Source organism: Chlamydotis macqueenii, chromosome 2, assembly GCF_036417535.1.
Source record: "Chlamydotis macqueenii isolate bChlMac1 chromosome 2, bChlMac1.mat, whole genome shotgun sequence".
In the NCBI taxonomy this organism is placed as follows: domain Eukaryota; kingdom Metazoa; phylum Chordata; class Aves; order Otidiformes; family Otididae; genus Chlamydotis; species Chlamydotis macqueenii.
The window spans coordinates 68,927,816-68,941,889 of record NC_141557.1 but is presented as its reverse complement, the minus strand read 5'-3'; the positions used below and the strand labels follow the sequence as shown (position 1 = coordinate 68,941,889).

The following is a 14,074-nucleotide window of genomic DNA, read 5'->3' as shown; positions in this document are numbered from 1 at the left end:
GCTTTCCCAAAGCCAATTCCCTCCTAGCTTCTTGACCAGTCAGGAAATTCTGTGATAATCAGTTCTTTAGAAGTACTTTCTGTAAGGTTTACAAAGGCAGAGGAGATCCACTCTAAGGAGCAAAGCTTGTGAACTCATTCTGAGTGTTTGCTGAAGGGACCACAAAACTCCGTGTTTCCAGTCTCCAGTAAAGGGGACATCATTCAACCACTTCCCTTTCTTTTTACCTTTAAAAAAAAAATAAAATAAACAAGAACACAACTCTCTGCACTCTGAGAAAATAGCCAGAAGCTCTTATGACTATGACCAGTCTGATGGAGCAGGCTGAGGAAGAACATGGCAAAAGTTATTAGAAGGAGGAAGGAAAATAAGAATCAAAATGTCATACCTACGAGTGCCAGTGATTGCACTGAATTACGCCAAGCCCATCAGAAACAGCAGTAAGGTAACCTGGCAGAAGCATTCCTAATTTGCTATTAACACACCTAATGGATCTTGATCACACTGGCAAAGCCAACGCAAAACCCAGCAGCAAATACAGGATCATCTAAGATGAGAGGTTCCCCGTGCCAATCATCATCTACTAACTTCAAATTGCTATTTGGATCTCTAAATATGATCCTCTGTGTCTGCTCCAGCCTTGTTTCTGGAACCCATCCATATGAGTCTTTTAACAACTGGATTATACGATATGCCATACCGATCCACGTACCGGGACACAGACCAAGCAGAGCACAAACTGCTCTCCTGCCAAAATGGCAGCAGCTTTACGCCTGCTTTGCACAAAACAGACAAGCAGAATAGTGAATCAAGCCATGGTTATCATTTATATTTAACTAACAGATTATTCACTTCTTGGAAAGCTTAATATTTAATGAAATCACAGGGTAACAAAACAGTGTTACACTGCTTGCTTCTTAAGGGCAGAAATTCCCATTGATTGCAGGAGCAGGCGGGATGCCTAAATACAAGACGGCAGAAAACACAGGGGAAAAGAGGTTCAGAAAGGAGGGGATCATAGCAATTATTTCCTTGACAGTGGTTTAGTTTCTTTTTTTTTTCCCCTTTCAGCTATTCCAGTAGGAGGTGGATTTGCTTCCAACAAGAAAAAAAATAAGATAGAGTAAAAAAAAAACCACAGACTCCTCCAAAAATGGGAACTAGAGAACTAGCAGTACTAGCACTGTTACTGTCACACACGATGTTAATTCAAGTGTTTGCCAAGATCAGAATGCTAATATAACCATTGATTGCTTATATTCCTTATTACACAAACATTGTAACAGTGTTAATCATACAGCATGTCCAGCATCACTAATGTGACCTTACAAATACTACAACAGTATTAATACAATTGTTCAGGTTGTCCCTCAGGACATGTAAAGGACATAATTTTTATGACTCTGTCCAAACCTGATTTCTCCTGCTTTACTCATGCCCTCCCTAACAGTCTCTCTCACATTCTGTGGTGCTGTTACATAAAATACTCCGATCAGCTTTTCTTCCTCCTCTGCATCTTATCTCTGGCTAATTTTATTTATTTATTTATTTTCAGCAGTTTCAACTGTATATGAACTGATGACACATAGATGTACAATTATTTCCAGGTTTCTCACTTTCAGCACTTGGTAAACTCTTGGCCTGTTTTTTGGACAGCACATCCACAACATCTATCCTTCAGCTCAAGCACAACACAGTTAAAGGGAATGTTTCATTTCCCATGGAATTTTGCTTAGTCTCGCATTTCATCCTGTGGACAACACAGCTCAGCCCCGTATCACTAGCTGTCATCTTGGATATGCACTTTTTAGGTCTACACATCTGGACTATGCTGAAGGTCTTGCTGAGACACAGCTTCTCCTAATAGCTTCTTCCTGATTTCCTCAACTCTGCAGGAGGACACTTTTCTTCCAGACCAGAAACATTCCTCTTTGCAATTTCACTTGAAAAGGGTTAAGCTAAATAGAAAAATGTTGTTGTTCCCAGAGAGCTACATGCAAGTGGAGTAGTTAGTAGCAGAAAATACACTTTAAAGTCACAACTTATTTTAGCTTGTGTTAACACAGAGGGGTAGAGAGGATGTCCTGCACGTGCTTCTTACAGTACATCTGTGCAGTTCTTCTTTTCTCAACCATCCAGGACCAAACACCTCAGTGACTCCAACATCATTTCCTCCAGTCTCAATAAAGAGACACTTGTTCTCTCCCACTCAGAAGGCTTCAGCAAAGATCATGGTCCAAGCCTGTCACTATCACTTCATTCATCACCATCTTCAGCAGCTTTCTCCACACATTCTTGCATCAAACTTATCTTTGGTTGCAAGGCTTTCAGCATAAGCTTATCTTTGGTTTCAAGGCTTTCTATCACTTACCCTCACCTTATCTATCACTCTTCACTTGCTACCGAGGCATTGATTCCTGCTTCTGATCGTCCCATGAAGTCTTTCGCTATCATCCAAATATCGATTTTCTAACAAGTGTTTTCCTACCACTACTGCTCGTCTCCTCCAGTTTTTTTTCTGACAACTTTTCGGTGCCACCTATATCAGAACTGATGAAAAATATGGCCTCATCTTTTCTGCAGTCCCCTATGTACCATCTATATCCATTTGCTATATATTGATTTCTATTAAGATGAAAAGCTCATTGTGCAGAATCAGCTTTCTGCTTGGTGCTGATACAGTGCCTGGCACAGTGGAGTCCTGCTCATGTGCCAGATATGGCCTATAGTATGGCAATGTGTAGCATGATAACATCTGTTGTATGTATGTACCACATCATGTATCGTAACACAGCGCAGATCTAATATACGGCCACGTGCATCTTTGCTTGTTCTGGATACAAGTATTCTGTGTACCAGAAGAGCCAAGAGGTAGAAACGAGCTAACAAAACAGCAAAAGTAGTGGTGTATTTTTGCTATTTGAATGTAAATCTGAAATTTTAAAGTAAGATAAGTATTTCAGAGTACAAGTATCCTAATTTAATTTATTAGTAGCCACCCACAGAAATGGGAAGCAATTATAGTCTAAACTCTGGAGTAATTCTTAAAACCTTTCCCAAACACTCACAGGTTCCCCAGTCCGTCTGTTGTGATAACAGTTATATCTGCATCATGCTTTATTTTAGGGTAGCTTATTCCACTCTTCTTACAGGAAGGAACTACAGTGGTGTAAGCTGTCTTTCTAACTATACAGCTGCACCAGTATTGTTTCTGTTAGCACAAGTATTTCAGGTTTCATAATAACTTAACAAGTAAAAGTCAAGCCTGAGTTTAGCCCATTGAGTCAAACTCATATCATCGTGTGGAATCACCACCCTGAATGAGACTAATCAAGAAAGCCTGCATGGGGCTTTCTTTAGTCTACCTTAACCTATCTTATTTTAAGTTTTGCCCTTGATTTAAAGGTGAGCAGTTTTAACACATTCTGGAGTCATGCTTGATGTTTTCCTCCCAGCTGTGGAGATAGTACCTTACCACCGTGCTCCAAGGTCATGTCTACACTGCAAGCAGAATACAACTGCTGCACATGGCAACACACTTGAGTGAGTTTTATTCTAGCAGCAATAGCAATGAAATCACAGCAGCATGGACTGTCACAGACCAAAGGATGCCTGGTGACTTTGCACAGGGTGTGCTGATGTCTGTACAACTCCAGCTTCACTGTTGCTGATCACCAGCCTGGCTAGGTTAGGGCATGCAGGGCACCAACTAGGCATCTTTGTATTTGGGGAGAATTTTGAGCTGCCAAGGCAGAAAACTGACTCTCGCCCTGTTTTCGTTCATGTTCTTATTGTGCTCCCACCTTATGTACTTGAGAGCCTAGGCCTTCTACTGCTATGGTCCAGAATGCTTGAGATGTGAGAGCCATTTCTCCTGCCTGAAATACACAGAAAGTCGTCTTTGTCTTCTAGGAGTGTTGAAATGATAGAACCACATTCAAATGTGGCCAAATCTATGGTACAAGAAGGTCCTAAAACAAGGCATACATGTCAAAAGCATAACCCATCATCAATGAGAACTTTTTGCTTGTCCAAACACATAAACCAAGCACAGATTAACCAGCTCTGACCAGGCAAGATATTTTTAATCCAGCCTTTTAGGTGACTTAGCAGCATTGGCAAAAGCCTGAATAGCCAAAAGGGTCAGAAGGGAATTTTACTGCAGTGTCTGCTCAAAACTACATAAGCTCTCAGTTACACTTTTCCGGCATGCACCAGTGAAGTGGAAAGAGCTTTAGCATGGTTCACTGCCCAGAATGCAAAATAAAACTGAAGAACAGAAAGTCTGATGAAGTTTCAGTTTGTTTGTCTCACCCATTAATGCTCCTATAATACAAAAAAAAAAAAAAAAATTTGAAAAAAAAAAACAAAAAAAAAACCACACCACCACCCAAATAAAGGTTTGCGTGCTTAAAAGCTTGGTTTATTTCCCAGCTTCATCAGTAGGTCACATGGAAGATACTGCGTCTTTCTATAGACCTGAGATCACAACCACCATTTGCAGTAAAACAGTTTAAAATGTACTCCAAAAGTGTATGCAATTCTTAAAGGACAATGCTCTCCCTTTCTATATACACATACACATGCAAATTTGTATTTTCTAGACAGAGATCACAAAGTTCTGGCTTTTTATAAAATGCTTTTTTGTCAAGCAAATTAGCAATATTGTAGTTTAGAATCTCGCCTTTGATTCAGCACGAGGCCCTCAGGAACCTATGTGTGAAATGAAACTGTCAGTATACGTGCTTTTATTAATCATCTAATTCTTGTGTTTAACCAGGAAAGAATACGCATTTTTTTTTTTTGCTGAAGTTCATTAGCATGTTGGAGAGACCACGCATGTGGCAGAAGCCCATACACTGTAGGAAGATGTGCTGGATCGCATATTCCACTTGAACTATGCAATAGCAAAAGGGCAATAAATACTGAAATTATCCAAACTTGAACTAAAAAAAAAATCTGAGCTGTGTCAAAGTCTCTCATCTGTCTCTTGGAGGGCAAAGACAGCTGCAGAAGTGGGGAGGCTTCACTCATCTAGGCTACAAGCACTGAATGATGACCATGTCCCTATACCAAAAGTTTACACAGCTGACGGAGTTAAACTTGCAATCCTAGCTAAGTACAGATTCCCTATAAATTGGAATATATAGCTGGATACCAATAGAACAACTCCCTTCAGAAGTATTATGAGCCTCACTCTTACTTACCCAGATGCCCCTTCACTCCATCCTCCTAAATCTAAAGCGTTTCTATACTTACAACTTGAGCATTTTAAAACATTTTTACAGTAGGAGGAAGCACAGTAGTGTAAATGAGATTCGCATCTCATATTCTACCTCAGTTTCAGGCAGACAGACATTTACTCCCAGTCTCAAAATCAGGAGTGAACCTCAGACTACACCCTAAGAAATAAATCCATATAAACTCCCAAACTGCTCAAAACGGAGCAGTAGTCAGTCACCGTTTCAGCCCAGGCTGTAAATACGATACATCTTTCAAGCTCCACAGGTACACAGGTAGAAAGACTACCAGGAGAACTGAGACAGGAATGAGAATAATTCTTCTAGCCCATCACCTCCAGTTTGTAAAACTCAATACAACTTATGCAAAAAGCCCAGTAGTATTCCCTGCTTTTTAAGAATACACTAATTAACACAGTTACACTCTATTATCCTTGCCTACACAGGTCGCAGTACATTTTAACTATTCTGTAACTTAAATGGATACATCTAAACATCTAAATATGGATGCCCCATCATTAGAAGTGTTCAAGGACAGGTTGGACAGGGCTTTGAGCGACCTGATCTAGTGAAAGATGTCCCTGTCTATGGGAGGAGGGTTGGACTAGATGATCTTTAAAGCTCCCTTCCAACCCAAACCATCCTATGACTCTGTGAAACAGGAGGAGCGGTTTTCCACATATTGATGAATACATAGCAAAACCCTATTGCAGACAGAGCAAAGATATACATTTAGCATATGCAGAGTCATCACAGAGAAACCTAATAAGCTGTCTCTGGTAAGCCTGAGAACTTATAATAATTATAAGTTTTGAAATATTTTTTTATTCTGTGCTTATTACTTCAAATGCTAGTATTGTTTTCTAGCCTGGCATTTCCATGCTTGGGGCCAAGTCAGTCCTCAAGATTAAGAGCAAAAAACCGCAACACAAAAATCACAACACTAGTGATTCTTCTCAGAACAAAAGGTCACTTTTTACCACCTCATGAAGATAATGAACGCACTTCCATCCCAAACCCAGCTAGATTGCTCCAAAGCCAAAAGCACTTCTGAAAATTAGGTCATTTTCAGTGGTTCATCAAGTCCATTGTTTCAAAAAGTAAATAGCCATTATCTTTAATGATTGCGTAATCACTTCCCTTCCTTAAATCAAGGGCTTTGAAGGTGCTAGGGGAAAGGCTGCCTGGTTCAGATAGCCTCAGTGGGAAAGAGCAGCCAGCTTTTGTGCTGCTGTATCTGCAGGAAGACTTGCTTTTGTTTTTATCATAGATAGGTTTGGTTTTGTTTCCCAATGAGAGGAATTATAGGAATTCAAGAGGGAATAAAGACCTACCGTGAAACCCTACAACAGGACATGAACACACAACTCCCACCAGCTGTTGAAATGTAATAAATAGCAGCCTGAAAGCAGCAGAAGAAACCAGAGCTCAGGAAAAGGAATAGAGTTTAAGGAGATGTGCCCTCGGAGGGCTTCCAGATGTTAAAATCCCTTGCTCTAGCTCCTGTCTCAGACAGACATTAAATTTCCCCAAGCAGGCTCCCAGCTCCAGCCAAAAAGCTGTGCTGAGCCATGCAGACTCACCTTTCACTGCCCCTGGTTTGGCACATCTGCACGGAGGAAAATAATTCACATCAGCCACGTGGTAAAGAGAGCTTTATAGCTGAGTTTAAGTCACTTGTAAAATCAGCTCTTGAGAGACTATGTGCTGTATCTGACTGGGAAACGCAGATTGTTTCTCCTCCCCTCAGTGCTTTTAAATCACTCAAAGACGGTGTTAAATCCAGCAGGCCAGGAAAGCTCGGCACCGGGTTCTCTGCTCCCAGTTAGGGTCAACAGAGCTGAGCACCGTTGACTGCTGCTGAAAATCTCATCCAAGGACCCAGTCTAACGCAGGCTGAATTGACTGGACTTCTTTAGACTTCTACGGACTTTGGCTCCAGCCCAGGCTGCATTAGCATCCCAGGGACCAGTGTGTTTTAGCAATTTACTGCCCAATAGCTCTCAAAGTTTTCAGTGTCTCTGACTGAGCCAGAGTAAAATGTGTTGTAATTTAACACTATTTTCGTAGTGCCTGTGGTATATTTGGGAATGATTTTTTCCTCCTCCAAATAGTAGTGACTGAACCAAGCTGTTGCTTTCTATGGATTACTTAGAAGACCAATGGCCTTGATGAAAGGAGTGCTTGCAAGCGCCAAACACACTGGATCAGACACTCTCACAAGCTTCACATAACAGCAGCTCAATTTGTCCACAGAATACAGGAAATTCAGTTCATGAAAAATAAACATGCATCATACCAGCCACCAAGAGCCTTGTGGTATGGCACATTTATGTGCCTTGTGCACTGCCACGTATTAGCAAATGACTCCTGTTAATTAAACTATAAGTAAATGTCTGTAAGAACTATCAGAGGGCTAACAACTTCAATCCACCAACACCAAGAAATAATATGTAATGTGTCACAGTGAAGGACAACCAAAGCTTGGTGCTGGTGTACATGCCTAGATATAATCCTGCTCTACTAAAAAAAGTAAATGGTTTCTCCATCATAACAAGTATGAAGACTTAAAATTGTACTAAGGAGACAATGAAGAACTTCAAAAAATGGCTTTGACTGTAAGAATTATTTTTTTTTCTGAATTCAAAACTAGTTGTTATTCAGTAATGTTCAGAGTTCTGCACCATTTGTGATACAATTCAGGGTTCTGTTTCAGAAGCTGTCAGGTCTGACTAACCCAAGGGAGACAGAGCCTTGCTGATAGGTGCCAGAGAAGCATTAAGCTGACATATTTACAAAGACTGTGAATTATACATGAGTTTCTGTATGAAACAGATGGGTTTAATGCACCACACGTTCTTCATGTATTATGAGACCCAAATGTAATACAACAATTGCATTTTACTGTTCTGTGAATTTAAGGCTGGTGGAAGCATGAGACTGATATCCTCAGAGACTCATATCCTGCTCCTGAACAGAATAGCAGCTACCAATTTTTCCTCAGCACTCACATCAGTGTGCCCAATCCTGAAGGGGCCAATACCTGAAAGTATAGGGGGTTTCCATTCAGCCCTCATCCACCCTTCTGAGAGGAAGGCAGGTGCCAGCTGAGGTCATTGACACAGGATGGGTAACCTAACTCTGCCAAGCTATGAGATTGGTCTCCCGCAGCACCTTACAGAGACAGGAGAGACTGTACCACAAAGCTCAGCAGAGTGTCCAAGGGGAGCTCTTCTGAGGGAACCTCTCCTCCTATGGGGCCATGCCTCAGCTACAAACTTACATATATTTTATGTGTTGATAACAACCTGGGGAGTACACTGATATATCCCCAGAGTCTAATGCTGCCTTACTAACGTGTAACAATCCCATCCACTCTAGCTGTACTTCCGTAACACCCTCAACATGCTCGCTAACAAGACCTCTGTGTTCCAAAGGCCCTGTCCACCTCCGGGTTTCCTGACACAGAAAAACGCTTGAGTTTCTTAATGCAGAGCTAACATGCCCTCTCAGTGCATCCAATATTTACATAAGTTTTCTAAAAGGCCACTATCACCCCTGTGAGACTGTTCTGCCTTGATGCTGTAAAATTTCAGCTTCAGCTCAGGATACAGAACAAATGTTCCTGCAAAGCATATGCTAGTTTTTAACTGGCTGCATCTGATCATCACCCTTTTCCGCCAGCTCTCAAATACTGCTAGAACATCACTCACTTGAATGGCAAGAGCTGCTGGCAGGCTTGCAATAAATAGACTGAGCTGCTCACTAAAAAGCCCAAAAAAAAAAAAAATTAAAAAAATCACAGCTACTGTATACCTATCTGACATGGCTGTGATCAACAGGCATGCCGGATTTGGCATCATTGTGCAGACTGCCTTCACACAGACCAGCATGAAAGCACCTCACATCCTGCAGACTGCTTGTAGTGGTACAGAGAAAACACAATCCCTCCGTAATGCAGTTGTTCTGAAAGATCTGAGAAAACACACTACAGTTTCCTTGTCCTGCTTCTCTCTGATCCATCTGTCTCTGCTGTAGTGACCGCTGACATGTTCAGCGGTGTCTTTACAGACCTTAAACAGTTTAGATCCTCCAATGGGTTGTCTTTGACCACACACCAGAAGATGGACTGTGACGACAGCATCAGGAAAGCAGCTTTTCTGTTTTTACTACACCATTTGGATATGACTTAAATCACAGATCGATTTGGGGGATTATCCAGCTAGAAGCTTTTCTATCCCAATGGTCTAACCCTCTGACCCATTTTAATGGCATCTGAATGCAGTTCAAAAGATTATGCAAGTCATTAGCAAACTAAGATAATCTCAGCAATCACACTGAAAGATAGGTATGACACACTAATGCAGAAGTCTTTAATACAGGCAGACGTGAATCTGAAGAATACGACGTAAAGGATTGAAGGGAACTCAACAATGGGCTAAAAGTTGGAGTTGCATGGAAATAATGTGATTGAGTTAAGAAAGGACAATATAGCCTGACTACAAAGGTACCTCTTCTAGTAGAGATCCCAATCGGAACTACAGCCTTCTGAGGAAGATGGTGGAATCCTCATCAGGGAAAATATTTAATATTAGATATATCACAAAAATACGCTGTAGGCAAAACTCTGCTCTGTGCAGGAGATTGCTTGGATGACCTCAACAGCTTTGTCTGTCTCAAATGGCTGCAAACGTATGACCCAATAAGAGTTTGTCTGTCAGAGACAAACCCAAACCTAAATAAGTTGTTTTCACAATGAAGACACAGCAGCTTATTGTAATGTGTAATATGACCAGTTATTCCAGTATGCCATGATTATGCCAGCTCTCTCTCTGAACACTCTTATTTCTTTGTAATGAGCTGCGACTATTACAAGAAAGGGCAGTCCTGGGACTAAGAACATTATTGCACATCTGTGCCAGCTAAATATCCACCACTATACACGTAACGCTACATCAAACTTGGTAGAATACATTCCAGTGACAGCATTAATCTGCTATGTGTCTGATCATAGTATTTTATGGTACATTAACATTACAACTGTTGTAGCCTCAGCGCTTATATGGTAAAGTAAGTAGAAGAGGATGGGAAGGGAAGAAAATGCCATTTTAGCATTGTTGCTGGATTAAAATCAGCGAGAACGACAGCTATTAAGGAAGCAGTTAGAAATGGAGCTTGCAACAACGAAAAAAAAAAAAAACACAAGAAAGGGCAATGGCCAGCGACCAGTATCTTTTCTGCGGCCACCTCAACTGCTTCAAGTCCATGTTTCTGTGTCTACTTAACTCCCTTGTGACAAGATGCAAGCATCTTGTGACAAGAAGAAGAAACCATGCAAAACACCCAGTTCTTCCATGAACACATCCCACATGATCATCATAGCTGTCGGTACGAACAAGGGCAGCCCTCTGCTCTCAGGCCAGGTTACAGTCAGCTGAGCTGAAACATCTCACACCAGATCCAGCGTCATAAGCTTGTTATTGGATTTGCTGAATTCCTGCTGGGTGAGGTATGCTTTCTACAAGGTTATGATTCAGAAATGCCTTAAGAGCATACAGTGATGTACGAGCAATTCAGAAATTACTCAGGAGGAGATCAAGCTGCCCATTACATGGGCTTCCCGTAACTGCTCCCAAGTCACAGTGCAGATCAGCCTAATTATATCAGCAGCTTTCTCTGCTCTCCACTCCACTCTGGAAAGAGTAGTGGACTCCTCCCAGAGGGCCAGGCAACCAGGTGAAGCAAGCAAGCACACTTCTTCATGTCCCAGTCTGCTGGAGGAGGGCAAAGGCTCAGCTAGCTCATGAATAATGCACCGTCTGTTTATGCAGCTCCAGGGACACACTTCAAATCAGCTTGTGGCCTCTGAAATTATTTTCAGTGTACTTGGCCAGTCTCTTAGCTAGGCAAATCAAGAAATGGTTTTCGAAACTCTCTCCACTTGCTTGAGGCTTTCACTCCTCCCAAAGAAAGGAGACATGATTTTCTGGTCACTCCAGTTTCACGCCAGTACTACTTGACTGACTTCAGTATATTTACTCCTCATGTGTACTGCTGTGACACAGTGAGGTTCAAAGATGGCTTAACAGCATATAGGAATGTACCAGCAATTCAGAAATTACTCAGGAGTCGATCAAGCTGCATGTAGTACCATCATCGCCTTCTAAGTAGATGCTTAAGCACAAAGAATCACAACAGGGGCTGAAACAGCCTTTTCTTCCATGCTGGAGAGGTGGAATCTGAAATAATGAAGAAGCTGCACAAGAGGGAGAGGGTGAACTCATAGGGGGTGAAATTACAAAATATTCCTCCACCCTACAAAAAAATCTTTTTAAATACTGGCTCTCAGCCCAGAGGTTTGACCCCAGGGGATAAAATGTCAGCAAGCCAAGGCAATAGCAGAAGTAAACCTTGAAATGCAATGTCAACTCCTCCTTGTAAATCTCATCTAATCCAAAATATTTCACATGAGAAAAACTTGGATAAAAAAGAAGCCAGGAGAAGAAAAACATAGCTCAACTATACAAAGTCACGCAAACTCTAGAAATAGCCATGTTAGGAAAAGGCTCAGCTGTTCATTGGGCCAAGTCAAGCAAATCACGGTGACAGCTCCCTTAGCTCTCTGTTTCAAGTCCAGTGTTCAGAGATGTGCCAGCGTGGGCTCTGAATCGGGTGAGAGATGGACAGCAATTAGCTAAAACCTATAAGCAAAAGGTTCTCAATTTTTAATCCAAGGATCACCAAGCTTTTCTGGAGAAAAAAAAAAAAAAAACGAGCTGTATCATAGCTTTGTCCTCCATTTGTCTCATTTGCAACCATATAAACACAAAGTTAAGCCTGAAATACTAATTTATGGCATTTTTCCCCCTTGCAAATTGATTGTCTGCATTTAGAGGAAGGTATCTATCTGCAGACTCTTATCTCACAGACCTCAGGCTGAGTAACATTGCTGTCTTGTGCCTTTAACCCTTCTTAAGATGAAGCATCACTCACATCCTCACAGCTGCTTCTGTTGCTGTTTTTTGGTTGAAGCCATACCCTTTAATTCATAAAGCAGAAATACTGCCCCAGGAGAAGAGAAAGCAGAGGATTTCTGTCATGCATTCCCACTCTGGAGACTGATAATAAACAAGAGCTTCAAGAAGGATTCATTAGGACCTAAACATCCTTCTTCCTTCCCTCTCCTTCCCCTCCAGACACAAAGCCCTGCGCACGTAGCCAAGGAATAATCTTAAGCCTTGCCTGACCCAGAGGAAACAAGGCTGAGCAGATAAGTGCTGCTTAGTTTGCCATCCTTCTCCACTTGGCCACAGATCACTCTAGAGATGCCCACATGCAATTTGCTGCCCACAGGTCACCGGCTGGGGACTCCTGGGGCTGCCGGGAGTGTGCTCAGGTACAGCACGCATTAGAGAAGTTCGGCCTGCATCTCAACGATAAAAGGTGGCTGCAGGGATGTTGTTAACAGCATCTTTTTACCACTGGGGCATTTAATTCCACTCAAACATGACAACCAGGAAGTTTGTGCCTTGTAAACATAATGCTTGCTGCACAACTGAAACACACCGCAGGTGAACCACTGCCAAATCAGACAGCATGACAGTGCAGGTCCAGCTAATACACACCTAACTATACAGGCCCTCGCTAACAGGAGCTGGGTGGCATCAGCAAAACAAGGCAGATAGAATCACAGAACGGTTTAGGTTGGAAGGGACCTTCAAAGGTCATCTAGTCCATCTAGTCCAACCCCCCTGCAAGATACTGGGACATCTCCAACTGAGTCAGGTTGCTCAGAGCACTGTGCAACCTGGCCGTGAATGTTTCCAGGGATGGGGCATCCACCACCTCTCTGGGCAACCTGTTCCAGATGGCAAGGCTGCAACACAGAGCTGAACAACAAAGAGAAGCCTTGACAGAGCTCTGACCAGCACTGTCCCCTTTCCAGAACTCTGAGAGGAAAGCTTTGTCCTGGAGGCCCTTCTCCCCCCGCACCCCGCTACTCCTCTCTCTCCTGCCTCCCCCCCCCAAAAAAAAACCAAAAAAAAAAAACCAAACAGTCCAGACTTTTACCCATTTTCTACACACAGGTTGAATTCAGGCTAGGTGACATTGGCTGCCTATCTACATTGTGTTTCAGCAACGGACCTGGGGAGAAGACAGCTCACATACATGAAAAAGTACACGAGGCTACGCCACATACAGACATCACACTTCAAACAGACCTTACTGTGTTTGGCAAAAAAGTTACTCAACAAGGCTCTTATCAAATGTCTTGGGGCTTAGTGATGCTGAAACAGCTATTCATCACCTCTGTTTAATAAACAAAAACCTGTAACTGTGTTTAATTCCTCTTTGCCTTCTTGTTCTTCTCAAGGAAGGCTAACTTTCCAGACTTCACCACTACAGCGACGTACTCAGTAAGCTGCTGCACTTGGTGCCCAAAGTGTTTTCTGCCTGACCAGAACACTGTTTGGTAATGCAGTGTGGAGTCAGCAGTGCCAGACAGGTTGCTTTATTTCTCCACTCAAGAGTCTCGACCTATGAAGTTCATCTCCACAGGGAGAATGCCTTGACAGCATCGTTCTCTGAGAAGTTCAAGCTAGCTTGAAGAAATGACAGTAAAGGGAGCACACTTTGTTTAACCTTTTCCACCACCCAAGCGTATGCCTAGCACTTTCACTTCTGAGAAGGGTTCATTAATTCACTGCATCTTAGTGTTGGAGACCTTACAGCAAACTCTGAAGTGAATGTAGTCTCACTTCTCCCCACTCAGCATCCCCCCTGGTTCACCCTTTCCCAGTGCAATGCAAACCAGCTGCATCTCATTGCCAGGG

The 14,074-nt window shown here is 42.3% G+C and overlaps 1 protein-coding gene across 3 annotated transcripts in view; it reads right to left on the bottom strand.

Annotated features, from left to right (window-relative positions):
* GFOD1 (Gfo/Idh/MocA-like oxidoreductase domain containing 1) overlaps positions 1-14,074 on the bottom strand; it is an 85,233-nt gene that overhangs the window by 55,443 nt on the left and 15,716 nt on the right. The window contains exon 1 of one of the 3 annotated variants that reach the window (XM_086740212.1): positions 3,804-3,819. The exons of the other annotated variants lie outside the window; for them this stretch is intronic. The gene's annotated coding sequence lies outside the window, so the exon portion shown is untranslated. Of the gene's footprint in view, positions 1-3,803; positions 3,820-14,074 lie in introns of those variants that run through there. 3 annotated transcript variants of the gene reach the window in all.